This window comes from Macrobrachium rosenbergii, chromosome 5 (genome assembly GCF_040412425.1).
Source record: "Macrobrachium rosenbergii isolate ZJJX-2024 chromosome 5, ASM4041242v1, whole genome shotgun sequence".
NCBI lineage: Eukaryota > Metazoa > Arthropoda > Malacostraca > Decapoda > Palaemonidae > Macrobrachium > Macrobrachium rosenbergii.
In genome coordinates this window covers 47,352,367-47,370,678 of record NC_089745.1, presented here as the reverse complement: position 1 = coordinate 47,370,678, position 18,312 = coordinate 47,352,367, and the positions used below count along the sequence as shown (strand labels likewise).

Below are 18,312 nucleotides of genomic sequence, written 5' to 3'. Positions count from 1 at the left end.
TCATGTATATTACCTGTTATTATTTCGTATTTTTATATATTCTCCATACGTATTATTGTCCGGCCTTTCCGCCGATGTATGTAACCACCTTTGTACGTTTATTGTAACACGAATTATTCTCATTTATATGTCATCTAACAAACACGAATTCTTGCCCAAATGCGTGACATGGGATCCGCAGGTCGGTGACCACCTTTCCGTCTGCATTCCTCGATGTATACCTGCTTCCGAAAAATAAATCAGTCATACCGAGTCCTGTGTGAATCTCACAACTGGTGACCTGAGGAGTAACAGGTAAACATGAGGTTTTGGCCCAGCCATTAACGGACTAAATACGGCCGCATTTACCTTCAGAGAGCCTTTAGCGGACTCAAAACAGCAACACAGTCTAGGCCTCTGAAAGCTCCTTCCTCAGAGGAAACCCATGCCATTAACGGACTAATAACGGTGTCCCCGCAAGGGCACGTTTTGGCATTTCCAACGGTTTTTGACCCTCGCCATTCACGACTCACATCGACCACTTGAATTCTAACACCATTAGCGGACTAAATAGGGCACGTACTCACGTTTTGGTGTGTGACAGTAAAGATGGCAGAGTCTGAATTACAATGTGAATCCAGAAACACGGAAATTGTCTGCATGCCCCTTTCGCCCATAAAGCCAGATGCGGTGAAGCTCCCCTCGTTTTCGCACCAGAACACAGTATCTTGGTTTCTGCGCGCTGATGCTCACTTCTGCGTGGCGCGCATCACAGATGAGAAGACCAAGGCAGATGTTACCATGACGACACTACCTGAAGAGGTCTTCAACAAAATCTCCCCATGGCTTGACTCACAGCCAGACAAGGTCACGTACTCAGCCTTGCGAGACAAGCTGATACAAACATATTCCATGCCCGTCCCCAAAAGAGCACAGGGCACACTAGACCTGTTGACCCAGCCCCCAGGGAAAGCATCACCCAGGGACGCCTGGGACAAACTGCGAGGTCTGGTAACACCACCGAAGGAGCAGAGGGCGCGAACGTACCCTGCGTGGTGCTACTTCCACAGGAGATTCGGCCCCAGCACCAAGAACCGCAGATCCCCCTGTTCCTTCACAAAAAACGAGAAGGGCGGCCACAAGTAACAGCAGTGGCCACGAAAGACGTCTCCCAGCCAGCAGGATTCTTCATCAGGGACGAAATATCAAAGCGGTACCTGCTGGTTGACACGGGGGCTATGCAGTCGGTGTTCCTGCCGTTGGAGGAGGACTACACCCAGACAGCTGACTCCATCCCCTCCCTGTTAGCCACAAATGGAACCGCCATCCGCTGCTATGGAACCACGACCCGCACAATCTCCATCTTGGGCTGCAGGTACCACTGGCCTTTCGTCATAGTGGAGGTCAAGTTCCCCCTCCTGGGCACCGACTTCCTGGGACACCACGGACTCCTGGTCGACGTCGGCAGGCAACGCCGCCTCAGCACCGGAACCTGCCACTCCTGACTACTCTCCACCGGACCAGGGATGCCTGCCGTGTGCTTCACAGCCTCCAACAATTACGCTACCCTCCTCCAGGAGTTCCTGGAAGTTTTTAAACCAGAGCTCCGCCAGTTGCTGGGGGCTGGGGACAAGCACGGCATCTTCGCCTGCCCCCCCAAAAACTACAAGACGCCAAACGAGCTTTCACAGAGATGGAACAAATAGGCGTCTGTACCAAAGCATCAAGCCCATGGGCGTCTCCCCTACATATGGTAAAGAAGTCAGATGGCTCCTGGTGGCCCTGCGGAGACTACTGTCATCTCAATTTAGTTACCACACCAGACCACTACCCCTGCTCAACATGCAAGACCTGACGAGCGCCCTTCACCGGGCAAGGTCTTCACTAAGGTGGACTTGCTTAAATCATACTTTCAGGTTCCCGTGCATCCTGACGACATTCCGAAGACAGCCATCATCACACCGTTCGGGACGTACACCTTCTCCTACTCCACCTTCAGCCTCAGGAACGCAGGGGCACACTCCAACGCCTGATGGACACTATCCTTGGGGACCTACCCTTCTTATCTTCTCCAGTTCCCCAGGGGAACACCTTCACCATGTCCGCGCCATCCTGAAATGCCTGCAGGAGAACGGATGAGTCATCAGGTTCGACAAATGTACATTCGGGGTGGAAAAAATAGATCTCCTCAGACATGAGATCTCCACAACAGGAGTCCTTCCCATGGCCTCAAAAGTGAAAGCAATAAAAAAGTTCCTGACGCCGCAGACAATCGAGGCCCTTCAAGAGTTCCTCAGCATGGTGAACTACTATCGCCATTTCATCCCAGGCATCGCCCACATCAAGTACCACTGACAGTAGTCCTGAAGGGCAAGCCAAAAACACTGACGTGGGATGCTCCGCAGCAACAGGCGTTTGAAGAGACGAAGACAGCCCTCGCGAGTGCCACCACCTTGAGGCATCATAACCCCACCGCTGCCCTGAGACTCACCACTGACGCCAGCAACATCGCCTGTGGGGCAGTGCTTGAGCAAATAGTTGACGGCACCCCCCGACCTCTAGCCTTCTTCAGTCACAAGTTGTTGCCGGCAGAGACCCTCTACAGTGCCTTCAACAGAGAGCTGCTCGCAGTCTACCAGGCTGTGTGGCACTTCAAATACCTGCTTGACGGTGCTCAATTCACTATCCTCACGGACCACAAGCCCCTGGTGCACGCATTCGCGAAGGCGGGCGACGCGTGGTCGGCAAGGCAGCAACGACACTTGGCCGCCATCTCCAAGTTTGGTTGCACCATCACCTATGTCCCCGGCAGGAAGAATCCAGTAGCCGACGCCCTGTCACAGGTGGAAATCAATTCCCTCCACCTCAGCATAGACTGCGTGGACCTGGCAAGGGAGCAAGCAGCAGACCCGGAAATGGCAGCCTACAGGACGGCACTGACGGCACTCAAGTGGGGTGACATGCCCTTGGGAGGGTTAGGTGCAACGCTTCTCTGCGGCACAAGCACCGGCTGCCCCTGCCCCTTGGTCCCCGCCTTGAGGAGGAAGAAGACGTTCGACATCATTCACAGCTTCTCCCATCCATCAGGGCGTACAACAGCGCGCCTGATGACAGAAAAGTTCGTGTGGCACGGCATCCGGAAGGACACCCGCCAGTGTACGTGGAGCTGTATCCCATGCCAAACCAGCAAGATCACAAGGAACACAGAATCAGGCATTGGTGATTTCCCTGAACCTCAACGGCGCTTCGGCCACATCCACATAGACGTCGTTGGGCCTCTACTGCAGTCTGGGGGCGCCAGGTACCTCCTGATGGTCATAGATTACTCCACTCGCTGGCCAGAGCGACACCTATGGAGGAGGCGTCAACAGCATCCTGCACAGAAGCCCTCCCCTCCATTTGGATCAGCCACTTCGGGGTGCCAGACAGCATTACTACAGACATGGGCTCAGCATTCCTGTCAGAACCCTGTGTCTCCCTGGCACGCCTGATGGGTTACGGCACTTCACAGCACGACGGCCTACAATCCCGCAGCAATCGGCATGGTAGAAGGGGCACACTGCTCACTGACGGCATCTCTAATGGCACGTTGCACCGACGATAATTGGAAGGCCCAGCTCCCCTGGGTCCTGCTGGGTCTCTGCACCGCACCGAGGGCAGATGGCAACATGTCCGCCGCAGAAAAACTCCCAGAGAAGCACTAGCTGTTTCAGGGGAATGCTTCCCACTGTCAGCCGACGGCACAGACACCCCCCTCCCAAGGTTGAGGGAACTAGCACAGAAGTTCGCGCCCTGCCATAAGACCTTCATGGACAGAACCAATACCTACAGCCCGGCCGGCCTGGATTCCTGCACTTACGTCTTCCCAGGATAGACGCCCATCGCCCGCCCTTGACCAGGCCCTACAAGTGCCCTTACCAAGTCATTGACAGGACCCCAAGGCATATCTCATCGACATCCACGGCTGGAAGGATTGGGTTTCCATCGACAGGCTGAAACCAGCATTCCTGTTAGGCAGCAAAATCCAAGAGGAGGCAGGCAGACGTCCCAGGGTCCCCCCTCAAAACGCGCCCGCAGACATACCCACTGCCCCCCCAAGGAGGGGCCGTGGGCGCCCCAGAAGCTGTGCTGTGGAAGATCCAGCAGTCGACATTGCCCCCCGCCCACAGTTCTCGAAGTCCTGCTCCCCCAGCACCTCCGTAATTAATTTTCATGTCATCCAATAATTATCCCTGTAATCATTGTCTTAGGGGGAGGGAGTACTTGTAAAGGCATCAAGCGCCTCTTCATTTTTGCATTAATCACGTCATGTATATTACCTGTTATTATTTCATATTTTTATATATCTCTCCATATGTATTATTGTCCGGCCTTTCCGCCGATGTACGTAACCACCTTTGTACATTTATTGTAACACGAATTATTTTCATTTATATGTCATCTAACAAACACAAATTCTTGCCCAAATGCCTGACATGGGATCTGGAGGTTGGTGACCACCTTTCCACCTGCATTCCTAGATGTATACCCGCTCCCGAAAAATAAATCATTCATACCCAGACCTGTCGTCTTGAATCTGACAGTTATAACTACATTTGGTGTTTCCTCTTACCTGTGGGAGAGGATAAGATGATTGTTAGTATGTGTTCTCTTATCCCATCCTCGTCGCCAATGTTATAACATTCCCATTTTGGGTGTTATATGTTGTAGCTACATTTGGTGTTTCCTCTTACCGGTGGGAGAGGATAAGATGATTGTTAGTATGTGTTCTCTTATTCCATCATCTCCACCGGTTGCAATTTGTTGATGATGTATTCAGATTAAATAAGAGATGTTCTCTGAGCTGTACTTTAATGTGCAGACATCTTACAGAGACAGAGGGTGTATACAAAGTATAAAAGCCTATATAACGATATAATACAAAACATACGAGCATTGGAACTCAGTACTGTACATAATAAGGAACCATATCCTAATAGATGAGGTAGAACTATAGGACTGAAACCTGTGTGTCAGATTCGACATCACACATAATAATCAACTATACTTATAAGTGCATCCTTGACTTACGTTGCCACCAACTTATGGCGATTTGATCTTACAGCGCTTTTTCAGTGCCGTAACGCCTTTGACGACGCTAACAGCAAGAATAAGCATTAAGTTAACGGTGCTTACAGTGCTGTAACTTGATGCAACATCAAGGTACGGTGCCAAAACCTCAAGTTACAGCTCTTTTAAAGCGTCGATAACAGAGAAAAACCGACTTACGGCAGAAATCAACTGTACTGCACAGCGCTGGAATGGATCCCCCACCATAAGTTGAGGAAGCTGTATACACTTAAACAAGATGCAACATCTTGCAATAGCTTTGAACTGAACGCATCTACTGACGACGTTGCATAAACATCTTATATGCGGCGTTATATAACATCTTGCACTTTGATTTGATAGTGCTGCAGTAATTTCAAGATTAGTATGGCGAACTGTAGGGATTAATCGTTGCCTTGTTTGCTGGTCTATGGATGAAAATTGGGAAATACAGTACTGTATTTATCTGTGGGTTGGTAAAGGCTGTATGTAGTTGTGGCATGTTAACAATTGTTTGTGTGTATAGTTTTTAGGTTTAAGCTGGATGTGCATATTATATTTAATTTGAAGGATTGCTTGATGTGGCAGTGAGTTCAGTTCTTGAGGTATTTGAGCTGACTTCGGACCACAATGCCTTCAAAAGGAGATTTGAGGTTACATGGAAGCATTGCAAAAAGCAGGTTTGTTCCAAAACAAAAAACCTTTTACTTCATGATAGCCAGTCTGTGGTAGCTGTCATCTCCAGACACGCCACAGAAGTCTCCCTTTCCACCTATATGAGATTGCTTCCATCCCCGTGTACCTCTCTTGGTGAAAACTGGATGATCCATGTCTGTTGCTCAGTCAACAACCACCAGGGTTCTTGACTGAAAAATCTTATGAATCTTTGAATCATTATTTTCTTAAGCACTAAACTCTATAACTTTTAATTAATATCATCATTGTGATTGCCTCCAACACCATGTGATGCAAAATGCTTTGTGAAATTGTGGGTCTTCCAACTTGTCTGGTGCCCATAGAAGCCCAGCTGAAGACTATCACATGTTATTCTCCCTTGGGTTGTGTGAAGGAAATGTCCAAACCATCTTAATATCCCCTTCATCATTATCTCCTCTATATATGGAACATATGTAATTTCCCTAATGGTATTTCTCATTTTATCCTATCCTCAGACTCCTAGTATTCTTCTGAAAGCTTTATTCTCAAATCAACAAAATATTATAGTTATAGCTTCAGTGTACTTTTTTAGTTATAGCTTCAGTGTCGTACTATGATTACTTTCATGTGCAATTTCAATGTTTGATTTCCAAATCTTATTTTGCTTACCCATTATTTAATAAGATTTTTTTAGTTTCACTAAATTGCATTCTCAAGAGAATCTGTATTTGATCTTTATTCTTAAGCACATTTGAAAGACTCGGCCTCATTAATCTTTTCACTACGTAGTGTTATTTCATTGCTGTGCAGCCACTGTCTTCATTGATTTTTTTTTTTCAGATTTATCATAAGTCCCCTCACTTCAGATGTATAATGAAATGTAGCATTTCGCTCATTCAGACAGCATCATCTGGGTACAGTAATCTAAACAGTGACCTGTTGACATTGGCAAATGCCATCGGAAGGAGAGTTCTAAGATACATACACTACTGCTCAGTATGTCACATCACAAATATTTAATCTGTTCAACTAACTTTATTCTTAAGCATTCGAAAGACTCGGCCTTCATTAATCTCTTTGCTACGTACTGTAGTGTTATTTCATCCCTCTGTGCACCCATTGTCCTCATTATTTGATGTTTTCAGATTTATCATAAGTTCCTTCACTTGAGATGTATAATGCAATCTGTTACAAGATTTTTAAAATTTTTTAGCATTTTGCTTGTTCAAACAGCATCATCTGGGTAATCTAAACATTGGCCTGTTGACATTGGCAAATGCCTTCTTATCAATAAATGCCATTGGAAGGAGTTCTAAGATACATACACTGCTGCTCAGTGTCACATCACAAATATTTAATCTGTTCAACTTACATTTCTAAAGCCAGTTTATTCTTTAAGCATATCAATTTGTTTCTCTGAAATGTTGAAAATGAGCATGCTGAATATTTTTGTAACAACTAATGTAAGTGTTGTGCTTCTAGAGCACATCCAGTCAGGTCATCTTTCTTTGGTGTTGTTGCGACTCCCAGTTCCCAATCGCGAGGCTTTGTTTACAGTTTCCACCTCAAAAACCCTGACTCCATTTATTAATAAATTCAGGTTATTTTCAGGTTCTGCTATATCAGTTAAATGGATGTCCATTTTCATAAATTCCTTTATTACAGTTTCTGCTTAATAAACCCTGACTTCATTTCTTAATACATCCAGGTTATTTTTAGCTTCTGATATATGTCAAATGATTGTAGCACATTCCCATTAGGCTGTCTTTGATTGGTGTCTTCTACCTTTCTAGGTATTTTTTGAAAGATCAGGCAATGAGCTCCCCAAAAGACATGTATAACCTCCCAAAGATACTGGCAATTGTCAGGCTATAAAAACCTCGAGTCATTTAATGCTCTTCAGTCTACTCCACATGGATTTCACAGAGAAAACCTACATCGTTCAGTTTTTAATGGGTATTTCCACCGAAGGGACTGTTGGTTGATTTCTTTGCTCATTTCTGTAGTTTTCATATTCCTATGCAGGTTCCTAAGCATCTGTCAAGGGGAGGCAGTTACAATCTCTTCAATATGCGATTCTCCTGAGCACAAGTGATCTGGTTTAATGCACATCCTCTTAAATTATTGAAATGCTATGCCAACCTTGTAATAATTGCTGCATTTGTTGTTAATTTACAAACTAGCTAACCTTAATGTCTATAAACTGAATGCTTCACTTCCATCAAGGGAAAAAAGGCCACTTGCATACGGTATGCAACATTAAACAACTATCAGTGATTGCTGGAAACAGCTGTATCAGACAGGGTAACATTTAGCCTTAACATCATCAGTAGTTAGTTTAACCAGACCACTCTGCTGAGAACTGAAGATTGCTTTGGTAGGAAAATTATCTACAAAAATAATTTAAGCATGATTCTTGTGTTGAAACTTGAAGGTCAATTATTGAACATTTAATTTAAAACATTTATTACAAATTTGATAACATTTTATCACATAAACAGTATTTTTGCTGTGAATATGAAAGCCACTGAGACTGGGCTTATTATTATACTAAGATGAACCTGTTGCTTTTCCCAGAGTTTCACTGGAAATCATGATTGCCTAACAGTCTTTCACATTTACAGCAACCTAATTATAGTAGAACAATTGATAAAGGTCATGTCTAAGAAACATTCCATACTTTGACCTGAAGTACATGTATGGCACTTTCAAGTAGACAAAATATTTCTATATATTTGTTTAGAGAAGGTATAGTTTTCTGACTAAAGTTACAGTATGGAGTCTTAATTTTACAATGGATAACACAAATACTAAAAGCATTATTATACAGTTCAAAGAATATTTGAAATAACAAAGGGAGCAACGCATTGTCAATAGTTTCACAAGGAAAATTGTTTTGCAAGGCCATTAACTGGTCTTATTATTTAGAATATAATAATATAACAAAAGAAACCTGTTGTATGGTGCTAAATCTTTGAAAAGTTTTATCACTGTAGTGATGTTGTTTATAGTTTTATTATGAATCAGTTAATTACCATTGTTCAAGTTTATTCATCTGAATGTTTTTATTGTCTTGCCAAGAGCAAGTCCAGTTGTATGGTGCTAAATCTTTGAAAAGTTTTATCACCATACTGTATGTTGTTTGATCACTGAATATGTTGTTTACAGTTTTACTATGAATCAGTTAATTACCATTCTGCAAGTTTATTCATCTGAATGTTTTAATTGTCTTGCCAAGAGCAAGTCCAGCAAACATACTAGTCAGTGGTGGAGGTTTGGAAGGTAAACCAATGTTGCAACATTTATTTTCCTCATTGCATGAATAGTGTTTAATATTTTCCAAAACATTATAAAGAAAAGTAGCAGCATATTTTTACTAGTACCCCTACTTTCAACAATCTATTAAAACAAGTGATTATTTGAAGAAGGAAAGATACCCCAGAAAAATTCAATTAGAATAAAAGTATGGCAATGCTTCATGATAGTTGCAGACTTCCACCACTGCCTTCTCATGTTTGGCAAATATAAATTCTCACTGAATTTTCTTTTTTTTTAGCGATGAACAAATACTATTGAGTCTTAATACCTTTTGGCTTCTTAAACTAATTGGTAGAGTTAACTTATGATTTTATTTTTTGTCTACCATAAATTATATCTTTGAATTCACCCAACCATTGGTGTTTATGTACTATATCAAATTCAAAGGTGTAAATATAAAAATTGTTAACCTATATAACCCAGACACACTTCTGATATTGTCTCGCCAACACTGTTGCACGAACTGTCAAACAGTTTTTACACATTTTAGTCCTTTACGTTCAAAATACTCCTATTCTATTAGTTTAACCAAACAACAAAGAGTTGCCCATTGTTACAACTAATGAGGCTTGCATATAATTAATGTAAGCTTAATATGCAATGGCAAGTAAGATTAGATTATTCAGGATTGAAAGTAATTGTCACTTTTGTTTGTTTTTGTGCTAGTAGTCATTTTATGCAGAATATTTCAAAACCATATCGTTTTGTAATTCATTGTTGCAATAATGATGCTTACCAAGTTTGTGACGGAGAGTATTTGAACTAAAAAAAAAGGTAAAAAAGCAATATAGGAAATAAAATGTGAGCAATGTTTAAAGGAGTTTTTACTATTTACAGCATTTACAATTAAAACATTTGTTATATATATCTAGCTGTTTATGGGACCATATATTTATAATTAAAGAGATACACTGAACTGTTTATGCACTGATTCCTTTGAAATTTTAAATAACAAGGCTTGAACACCTCTGTATGTATAAAGGATATATGGCAAAGAATCAATCTCATAAAATGTTAAAATTATAATGATTGCACTCAAAAGGAGTATTTATACACATACACAAAATGACCATTCATTCATTTTCGTTACTCCACTGTAGCACAACAAAGCAGCCTATCATAAATTCAGAATCGTAAATTCACTGAATTTACTACAGTTACAGAGCAACATATACTGTAGAATACTTAAAAACTACTACATTCTGTGCCAAGGCACAATTCCTCAGGGAAAATTATATACAATATACCTTTACCTCAAAATTCACAAGTACACATCACTTTCTCAGAAAGAATAAATATCACATAAACACTGCAGGATCTTCAAAGCAGCAATTATATAATATTAATAGTTCAACTTGGCTGTAAAGTTCATTTAAAGGGTACGGGGGTAGAAAAAAAATTTTTTTTTACACAATTCTGAATAACCACTTTAGAAATGTCCAGATGCCTAGCTTAGTATTGTATAAACTACAAATATGGACATAATGTACAACAGTAAAACCTGTGAGATTCATATGTACAAGTAAACTAGTTTGCTAAAAATGGTCCCAAAAATTATTAAATTTCCTTGGGGATAACTCAAACATCCAGTATCACTGGATTTCCTAACACACTGAAAATATGTACATACTACTGTATTGTCATTCATCACTGATGATGTATGCCAAACACTGCCTTGCAAGGCTTTTTAAGAGGCAGTTCCTGGAATACATCAAAATACATCAGTACTGTATATAAACAATTAGTTTCTAAAGCTGGGACACAGTAATTCAGCTACATTATTCAAACAAAATTTAACAGTACAATATTAGTACACATAGGTAAAATAAGTTGGAGTAGGCTTCCCAACAAATAAAACTGATAATATGCATTTACCAATTATTTCCTAGCTTATGTCAACCACAGAAGTAAGTTTAATCATAGCTCTCTCAGAGTAAAATTAACATGCCGTATTTTATACGGTAAAAGCTTTTATACACAAGTTTTGAGACTTCCATTCTCAGACTACAGTTAACCTTCAGGAAAAGATTATGAAATGAAATATGTTGTTACAATGAGATATGATATGTGGGTGACCAAATATTTTGCTTATGGTATTAACAACCTTTAGATTAAGGGTGAATCCAAGAAACATATGCAGTTATGGAAAAAAGTAAACTACAGTGTATGAAACATAGAATTTAAATACCATTATAAAAAAGCAATGGAATTAGATATGGTTGATTACAAACCTTTCCACCGCATGGAGCTAATTTTGCTGTACAGGTATAACTGACTTTCAAATCTTACAATAGTTTGTAAGACTCATATAACCACTTTTTAATGTTATCATCCCTGAATGATAAAAAGTGTTAACCCTAGTTAAAAATACATGCTCTTAAGCTAGCCAATAAGTATAAATAAAAATTAATGGAAAAAACTCTAGACAGCATAAGCATATAAATCAGTCACATATGGTGAAAACATTTACTTGCAGTTTAATTCACGCTGATAGTGAAGATCAATGCTGACATGAGTTAAGGACAGGAGATCGGTCTAACTAAATTAAAAAGTTATTATATGCTAAAACACCGAAGATATCATGACAAACCCAGTGATAACCTGAATTCTTTATTTTAATGATATATTCAAAATATGAATCTCATAGCTTGTTAAAATTACAATAAATAATGCAATGTCAAAACAATAACTACAGTACAAATAAGAGCTTATATACCGCTAGTAATTAAATTTTCCCTAAATGTATAAAAATATAAGAAAAGGGACACTAATTATGATACTGACCTTATCCCATGACCAGAAATTTATCAACCTTTAACATTCAAGACTACTGCGCATTAAAGACATGTTAATTTTTTCAAATACAAATTCTTTGTTAAAAGATTTACAATGAGACACGTTTGGCAAAACAGACCATGAACACACACTGCTCATGTTGCATATTATGAATTATTATTTCTAGCTTTAGCAGAAAAATGTTTAATACCAGTATGTCTTAGAATTTGTATCTTAAAATCTTTTTATAAAAATATGACATCCATTTACAAATATAGAAGTAAATGCTGCAAAGTTAGTAATAAAACTCTGGTGAGATAAATAAGTTCCCATACCTTTGTCATCAACATTAATAACTCTCCCTTGTATAGTAAAAACATTTATTTCATTCACTATGATGAAGGATCAAATCATATGGATGGAAAAAATGTCATTTTGTTAATGAGTTTTGTTACATGTGTCAAGACAGTATATCTGTCAGGCTCTAAGAACAGAATTTTCTAGAAGAGGAGAGGGACTGCTTAATGTCATTCAAGAACTTCAAACATATGTTAGCCAAATGGAAGATTTTAGCTATATATAGGATCTGCAAACTAGTTGACCCATATGGGTGTGCAATATGTGCAAGTGTAATGTCCTAGATATATGGAACAAGATACCCTTGTTCAGTGTTAAAGTTCAACATGATAACTGAGACAAAATTCTCAACTCTAACAGGGCTGGTCCAGAAGTTTGTTCTATAGAACATAAAATTAATTATTATAAGAAACAAATTACAGAAAAAGGTAGGAACCTTTGTCCAGTTAAAAGACTAAAATGAATTACAAATTTTTCAAAACAATTCCTGATGATTTCATTATTTACTGTTTTAAAATTTCATACTTATGAGAGCAGTTAGTCAAAAGAAACTTTCCTATAAAGGACTCAGTGCTGATATTTAATATAGAGGACTCAGTGCTGATATTTAATATAAATGTTAACTCAAACTTCTGATGTACCTGCCGCTGTCCTATAATGTTTTGAAAAGTACCTTCAATTGCTGATTTTTTTTTTTTTTTTTTTTTTGATACCCTCTGCCTTTGCAGTGCCCATTTAAGTGCTTGTCTTAGTATTTTTGTCAACTGCATTCCCAAGACCTAAATATATTTCTTGCATGTTGTTAGGCAGTCAATCCTCAACTTGCGCACAGTTCACTTTAGTGAAATTTGAAGATACTGTATAAAGTACATGAAGAACATTTGGGGAAAAAATCCCTATAATGAAACCTCTGGAAAACTGAGGGCCAATTGTAAATGCCTACATTATCATACCTGTAAATAAAACAGGGAATCTAAAGTTGGTAATTAATCATTACTGAAGAACCCTACTGTCTGCAAATTACAGAAACTTTACAAAAGATTGCTGTATTAACTGTAAATATATGTTAAAACTTTGATGGTTAATTAAAACTGGAACACCAGACGTAAGTGGCAGATATCACAGTTTGAAAACAGTTACGAGGCAGAATACTAATCATAATGAGTAAATCAAGTGAAAGAAATTGGTAGTACATGAGGGGAAAAATCTTCTTATATGAGAAACCTTTACATGATCAAATTGACTAGAATTACAATTTATTGTGAGTCTGATTTATTCTCGTTGTTTTGTCTTTAGTTTGTGAAACTTCATTACACTTATAAAATCATTGCAAATATAATCTCCACAGTATAGCACAGCACATGTGGGTTTTGAAATAACTAGCTGACCACACGCTGACAATAATAAACTAATAGGATTTACTGCCTAACGACTACTCCAGTTTATAAATGCAGTCCAAGGGACATATTTATTGTAAACAAATAAAACCCAGCTAAAAAATAAATGAACATTATTAACACTGATACAAGTACCCAAATTAAAATAAATTCAACACTTCTAGTGCTGCATTGGTTGGGATTTGAACCCACAACCTTTAGGGTTACATAGCCAAGATCCATTTATCAAGCCTGATGAAGACCAAAGAGCAAAGTTCTGGACTTCATACATCAAACCAATGATAATAAGTATGTACAGTAGTTGATTACGTATCTACGTAGCATACGTACCCAAACCTGTACTTGATTTCTTGACAAAAAAATAAATAAATAAATAAATATATAACTGCAGTCAATCTCTTGTCACATAAACAAACAACCCCAGTCAAACTATAAATCCCAAAGATTTAAAATAATCTATTAGGATTTTAGCCATACACATAAGCTTGGATCTAGTTTGAATTTGTTTATTACATTTGAATTTGAGGGTTTTTTTTTTCTCGCTTTGGGTTTCCCTGTCACTCACTCTTTAAAAATCTATGCCCCTGTTTATCTTTTTTTATTTCCTTTGCTTCCTTTATCTAAAACTTTTGCACATCTAAGAAAGTTTCCTTTAAATTAATAAATTTACAAACCATAAATGCTACACTTAACCATAAAAAAAACCCTAATTAATGTAAGAAATGTTAAGTTTGTCCTCCTAACATGAAAAATTTTGTACTTTAAAATTTAAATAAAGCTTATTTTACAATATATACTCTCCATTATACTGTACTAGATGGGACTGCATACTGTGCACACCATTAATGATAGAGATATCATAACCTATGAGAACTATGGAAACAGATACTATTAACTACATGGCTCTTCCTACCTATCGAAAAAAGTCACAACAAACTTGAAATTTCTTCTAACTCAGAATCACAAATTAACATTGATAACTTACTCCCAATAAAAAAAGGGTTAAACTTAGCAAATCCAAAAGTACAGGACAAGGAGTCTCCAATCCAGAAACACTAATTCAGTTAGTTTCCTTTATCATGTGTCCTAATAAAAGACAACAGTGCTTATGTATTCTTTGGGTCAAACTGTCAGAGATCATGAGAATCTTATATTTGTGTACTAACATACAGATATCCTGACAACAAAAATGTTGTGCACACAAACGCAAGAGAGACAAGAGACTATACTTTACGGGTGTTAGATGCCACCTATTAAGAATACACTGACTGTAACAAAAACAACACACTTTAGCCAAAATGATTTTTTGTAGCTACAATTGTGCAAAAAAAAACCTTAAAGTAAATTCCAATTAACTTCATCAAAAAGAATATAACTGCATTTGTGAATTAATAATCTTTGGTATAACTTCTTGTTGACTTGGTACTTATACCTCTTCAAATTAAGTGAATATTATGGATTCAGAAAAAAGGAAAGAATATAAAGCACTTGAAAACATGCTAAGCAAATTATACTGTACACTATCACACTATATCCCAAATATGCAATTCTTATATAAAATTAACCAAACCTTGAAAATGTGAAAAATATAAAAAAGTACTTACACTTAAATTCATTTTATATAAAAGAATAATTACTGTGTGGTCTTATTTTCTCCTTCAGTTCCTTTTACAGCTTGTCCTATAGTTGCCTTGGTTGAAACTTCAGGAATTTTGCTGCTTTTGGTTTCTAAGATTTGTACAGATTTGCTCTCTCTGATTGCTGCTTCTCTCTTTTCATATTCCTCCAGTACCTGCAGGGCAAATTATCATTATAAAGCACCAGAGTAACTTTCTGTTGAATAAAAGAGGCTATCTAAAAAATAATATAAATTTACAAGCATTACAGTATAAATAATGATTCTAATAGCAAAATTTCCAGTATAAATAATGATTCTAATAGCAAAAAGGTCAACACGCTTAAACTATTCTAATGCTTGTCAAAAGACTTCTTAAGTGAGTAGAAAATTGTAGCAAGGTAAAATTAAAGATACTGTACCTGAAAGTCAAGTTGGAAGAGATCTAAAGGAAAGGATACAAAGTAAAAAAACTGAAAGCTATCAAACTGTGGCTGAATAGGTGTTGCAAAGGTCCTTTAGTACCATTATCAGCGCGCATACATGGCACACTACGTGAGAAATCATGGAAATTGAACACCACAAGAAACAGTATATGCACAAACACTTAAATTAAAACTAGAAAAGAAGGAAAGGGAACAAGTGGGGTATCCGAATACTTACTTGAGGTGCAACCTCACACTCCTGGAAGCACAAGGTTTTTAATTTTCTATCATGCTGCCCTTTTGAGTACCAAAATAATACACTGGCACCTAAATTAAATGGACAGCTTGGTGTCTAGCCCCGTTAAGCAATGAAATCCATTTTTAAGGAGGGTCCTGTAATCTGTTCAATTCACTAATAAATGAAGAAACACAGGTAAGAATAATATACAAAAAGCACCGTGTGCACTGCAACTGAGTTTTTATGAGCATCTGTCTGCTGACTTTATACTGAACAAAGTGGAAATGGTTTTGAATTGTACTTTGGAATATCCACATTAAAAATATAATACATATTTTCACACTCACTGAAAATGTCTTGCAAGGTCATGTGTGGATTCTCTGTTAGCCAGAATTTGTCATGACCCTTTCCATCATAGCCAAATGGGGGAAAGTATAGAGGTCCAAATAAAACCAGTCCAACAGCATGGGTCTACTGCCCAAACTTCTGGATCCTGAACCAAGACAAAAATAGAATCTTTTGGCAAAGAGATCTAGAAGGGGAGTGCCCTACTCCCATTAACCTTTGCAGATTTGTGGAGGCTGAGTCCATTCCGAAAACAGACTTGATCCTCCCTCCCAGTTCTTGCCCTGCACTAGTTCTGCCAATACTAAAAGGATCTTCTATACTAGGCATCTCCAGTCGATTTGTGTATAGCTCCCATTCCTCTGCAGACCAAAACCCTGACACGTGTCTGCCAGCTACAACCACACCTCAACCTTCAATCGACATACCTGAGGGTATACCACATGAGGTCTGATGTCTTCAATGGGAGAGAGGCACCTTATAAACGATGAGGTCAATGACTCCACTATCTCAAGGGCTTCTAAATCACTGGAGACCAGAAGTACACGAAAACTGGTTGATTTCTTATTCCCTCAATTCTCCAAAAAGAACTGGATTGGCCTCATCTTCAACTGGTTCCAGTTTCTCTAGGGAAGCCATTTGTCCCAGCAGAGACAGCCATTTGGAATATTTATTAATATTCTCCACAGACTTACTGACTTTGCCCTCAGGATTCTATTTGGCTGTCTGCTAGACTCAGGCAGTTGTCTAGAAAGAGGAGCAACAGCAGAGTCCACTTGCCCAACTAGGATAGGATTCTCGTAAAAAGTTTTGGAGAAGCAAACAGTGGAAATTAGCATCCAGTGAGTCTACCGACTGCATCCACTCTTCCTCTGGAATGCTGCTAAAACAAAACTTGTCACTTCCATAAATGGAGTCAGGCAAAAAAATAAAAGTTGTTTTTGGGGCATTCAGGCTGTTGCTATGGTTAAGGGTGCCTAAACACCTGTAAGCAACAAAACAACTCACTGGACTCTACTTCTTCACCTCCTGCCTGCCCAATAATGTCCCAAGTCAAGTCCTTCAGCAAAGAATGAATGGGTATTACATAGTGACATTGGTTCTGAGCCACAGAGACTGCAGAGAGGAAAGCACATAATTGTTCTCAGAGCTCAACCTTAGAGAAGTGCAGACTCCCCCAGGGAGTCATAACATATTCTATCCAAGTAAAGAACTCCGTTTTAGCACTCTCCCTCGTCAATGAAGTGGGGGCTGATGCCAACGCCAAAGGAGTCTGAAGTGCTGACAATGTGGCAGCTAGCACCTGATGTCAACGCTGAAATTGTATGAAGAGCTGAAAATTCGTTTATCTTTTGGGTTATAAAAATTAAAAAATAAGAAAATACTGTAAAAATATGAGAATAGTGTGAAATATAAATAAAAAATCATAAGCGTAGCAACACAAAACAAGCTCTAGCAAGTCAAGATATCTACCTATCCCTCTTTATCCATCCAACACTGCATCTGCACCCCCTCCCATCCAGAGAAACTGCTCCCCAGCTCCACCCACCTTCCAAAACAACCCCCTCTCTGAGTGAGTTCTACACAACCTTACTGCTCCTCCTCCCCCATGACACCCAGCCATCCAACCCCCACCCTTGGAAATATCTCTAGGCCTCCCCCACTCCCCAAAACCCTTTCTCAGCTTGTTTTAGTGTAAGCAGCATTACCAACATTTTCCTGAGGCTGTGCATTGTTTTAAACCATCAGCAGTTTTTTTCAAGTTTTTAAAATTTCTATATCATGTATCTTTGGGGCCTTGGTCCCTGGTCCGGGTGTGTCGGATAATGTTGAGTTTCAGATACTAGTGGAGATCCGACTAACTGAAGGATTACTGTAGTATACTATATACAATTCATAAAATTTAACAAACTGACCCCAGAAGGTTGGCAATGCTGTGTGAACAGAAAGAAGCATCAGTGATACTGCTTATAGTCATAAGCAGGTTGAGAAAGGGTTACTTTTGGGTCATGGGCCAAGGAAAGATGGGGGGAGAAGGGTGGGGAGGGGTAGGCAGGTGTTCTTCTTCAGACTTTAGCAACAGTCATTAGCTTAAAAGTGTCTCACTTTACACATCAT

The 18,312-nt window shown here is 39.2% G+C and overlaps 1 protein-coding gene and 1 long non-coding RNA gene across 7 annotated transcripts in view; one reads left to right on the top strand and one right to left on the bottom strand.

Annotated features, from left to right (window-relative positions):
* LOC136838762 (uncharacterized) overlaps positions 1-9,958 on the top strand; it is a 292,827-nt gene extending 282,869 nt beyond the window's left edge. For both annotated transcript variants that reach the window (XR_010853105.1, XR_010853106.1), the window contains exon 5: positions 6,565-9,958. This is a non-coding gene — a long non-coding RNA (uncharacterized lncRNA). The remainder of the gene's footprint in view (positions 1-6,564) is intronic.
* A 3,487-nt stretch (positions 9,959-13,445) lies between these two features.
* The window catches only part of LOC136838761 (glycoprotein-N-acetylgalactosamine 3-beta-galactosyltransferase 1-like), a 92,872-nt gene continuing 88,005 nt past the window's right edge, over positions 13,446-18,312 (bottom strand). For all 5 annotated transcript variants that reach the window (XM_067104243.1, XM_067104245.1, XM_067104244.1 and 2 more), the window contains one exon: positions 13,446-15,425. The gene's annotated coding sequence lies outside the window, so the exon portion shown is untranslated. The remainder of the gene's footprint in view (positions 15,426-18,312) is intronic.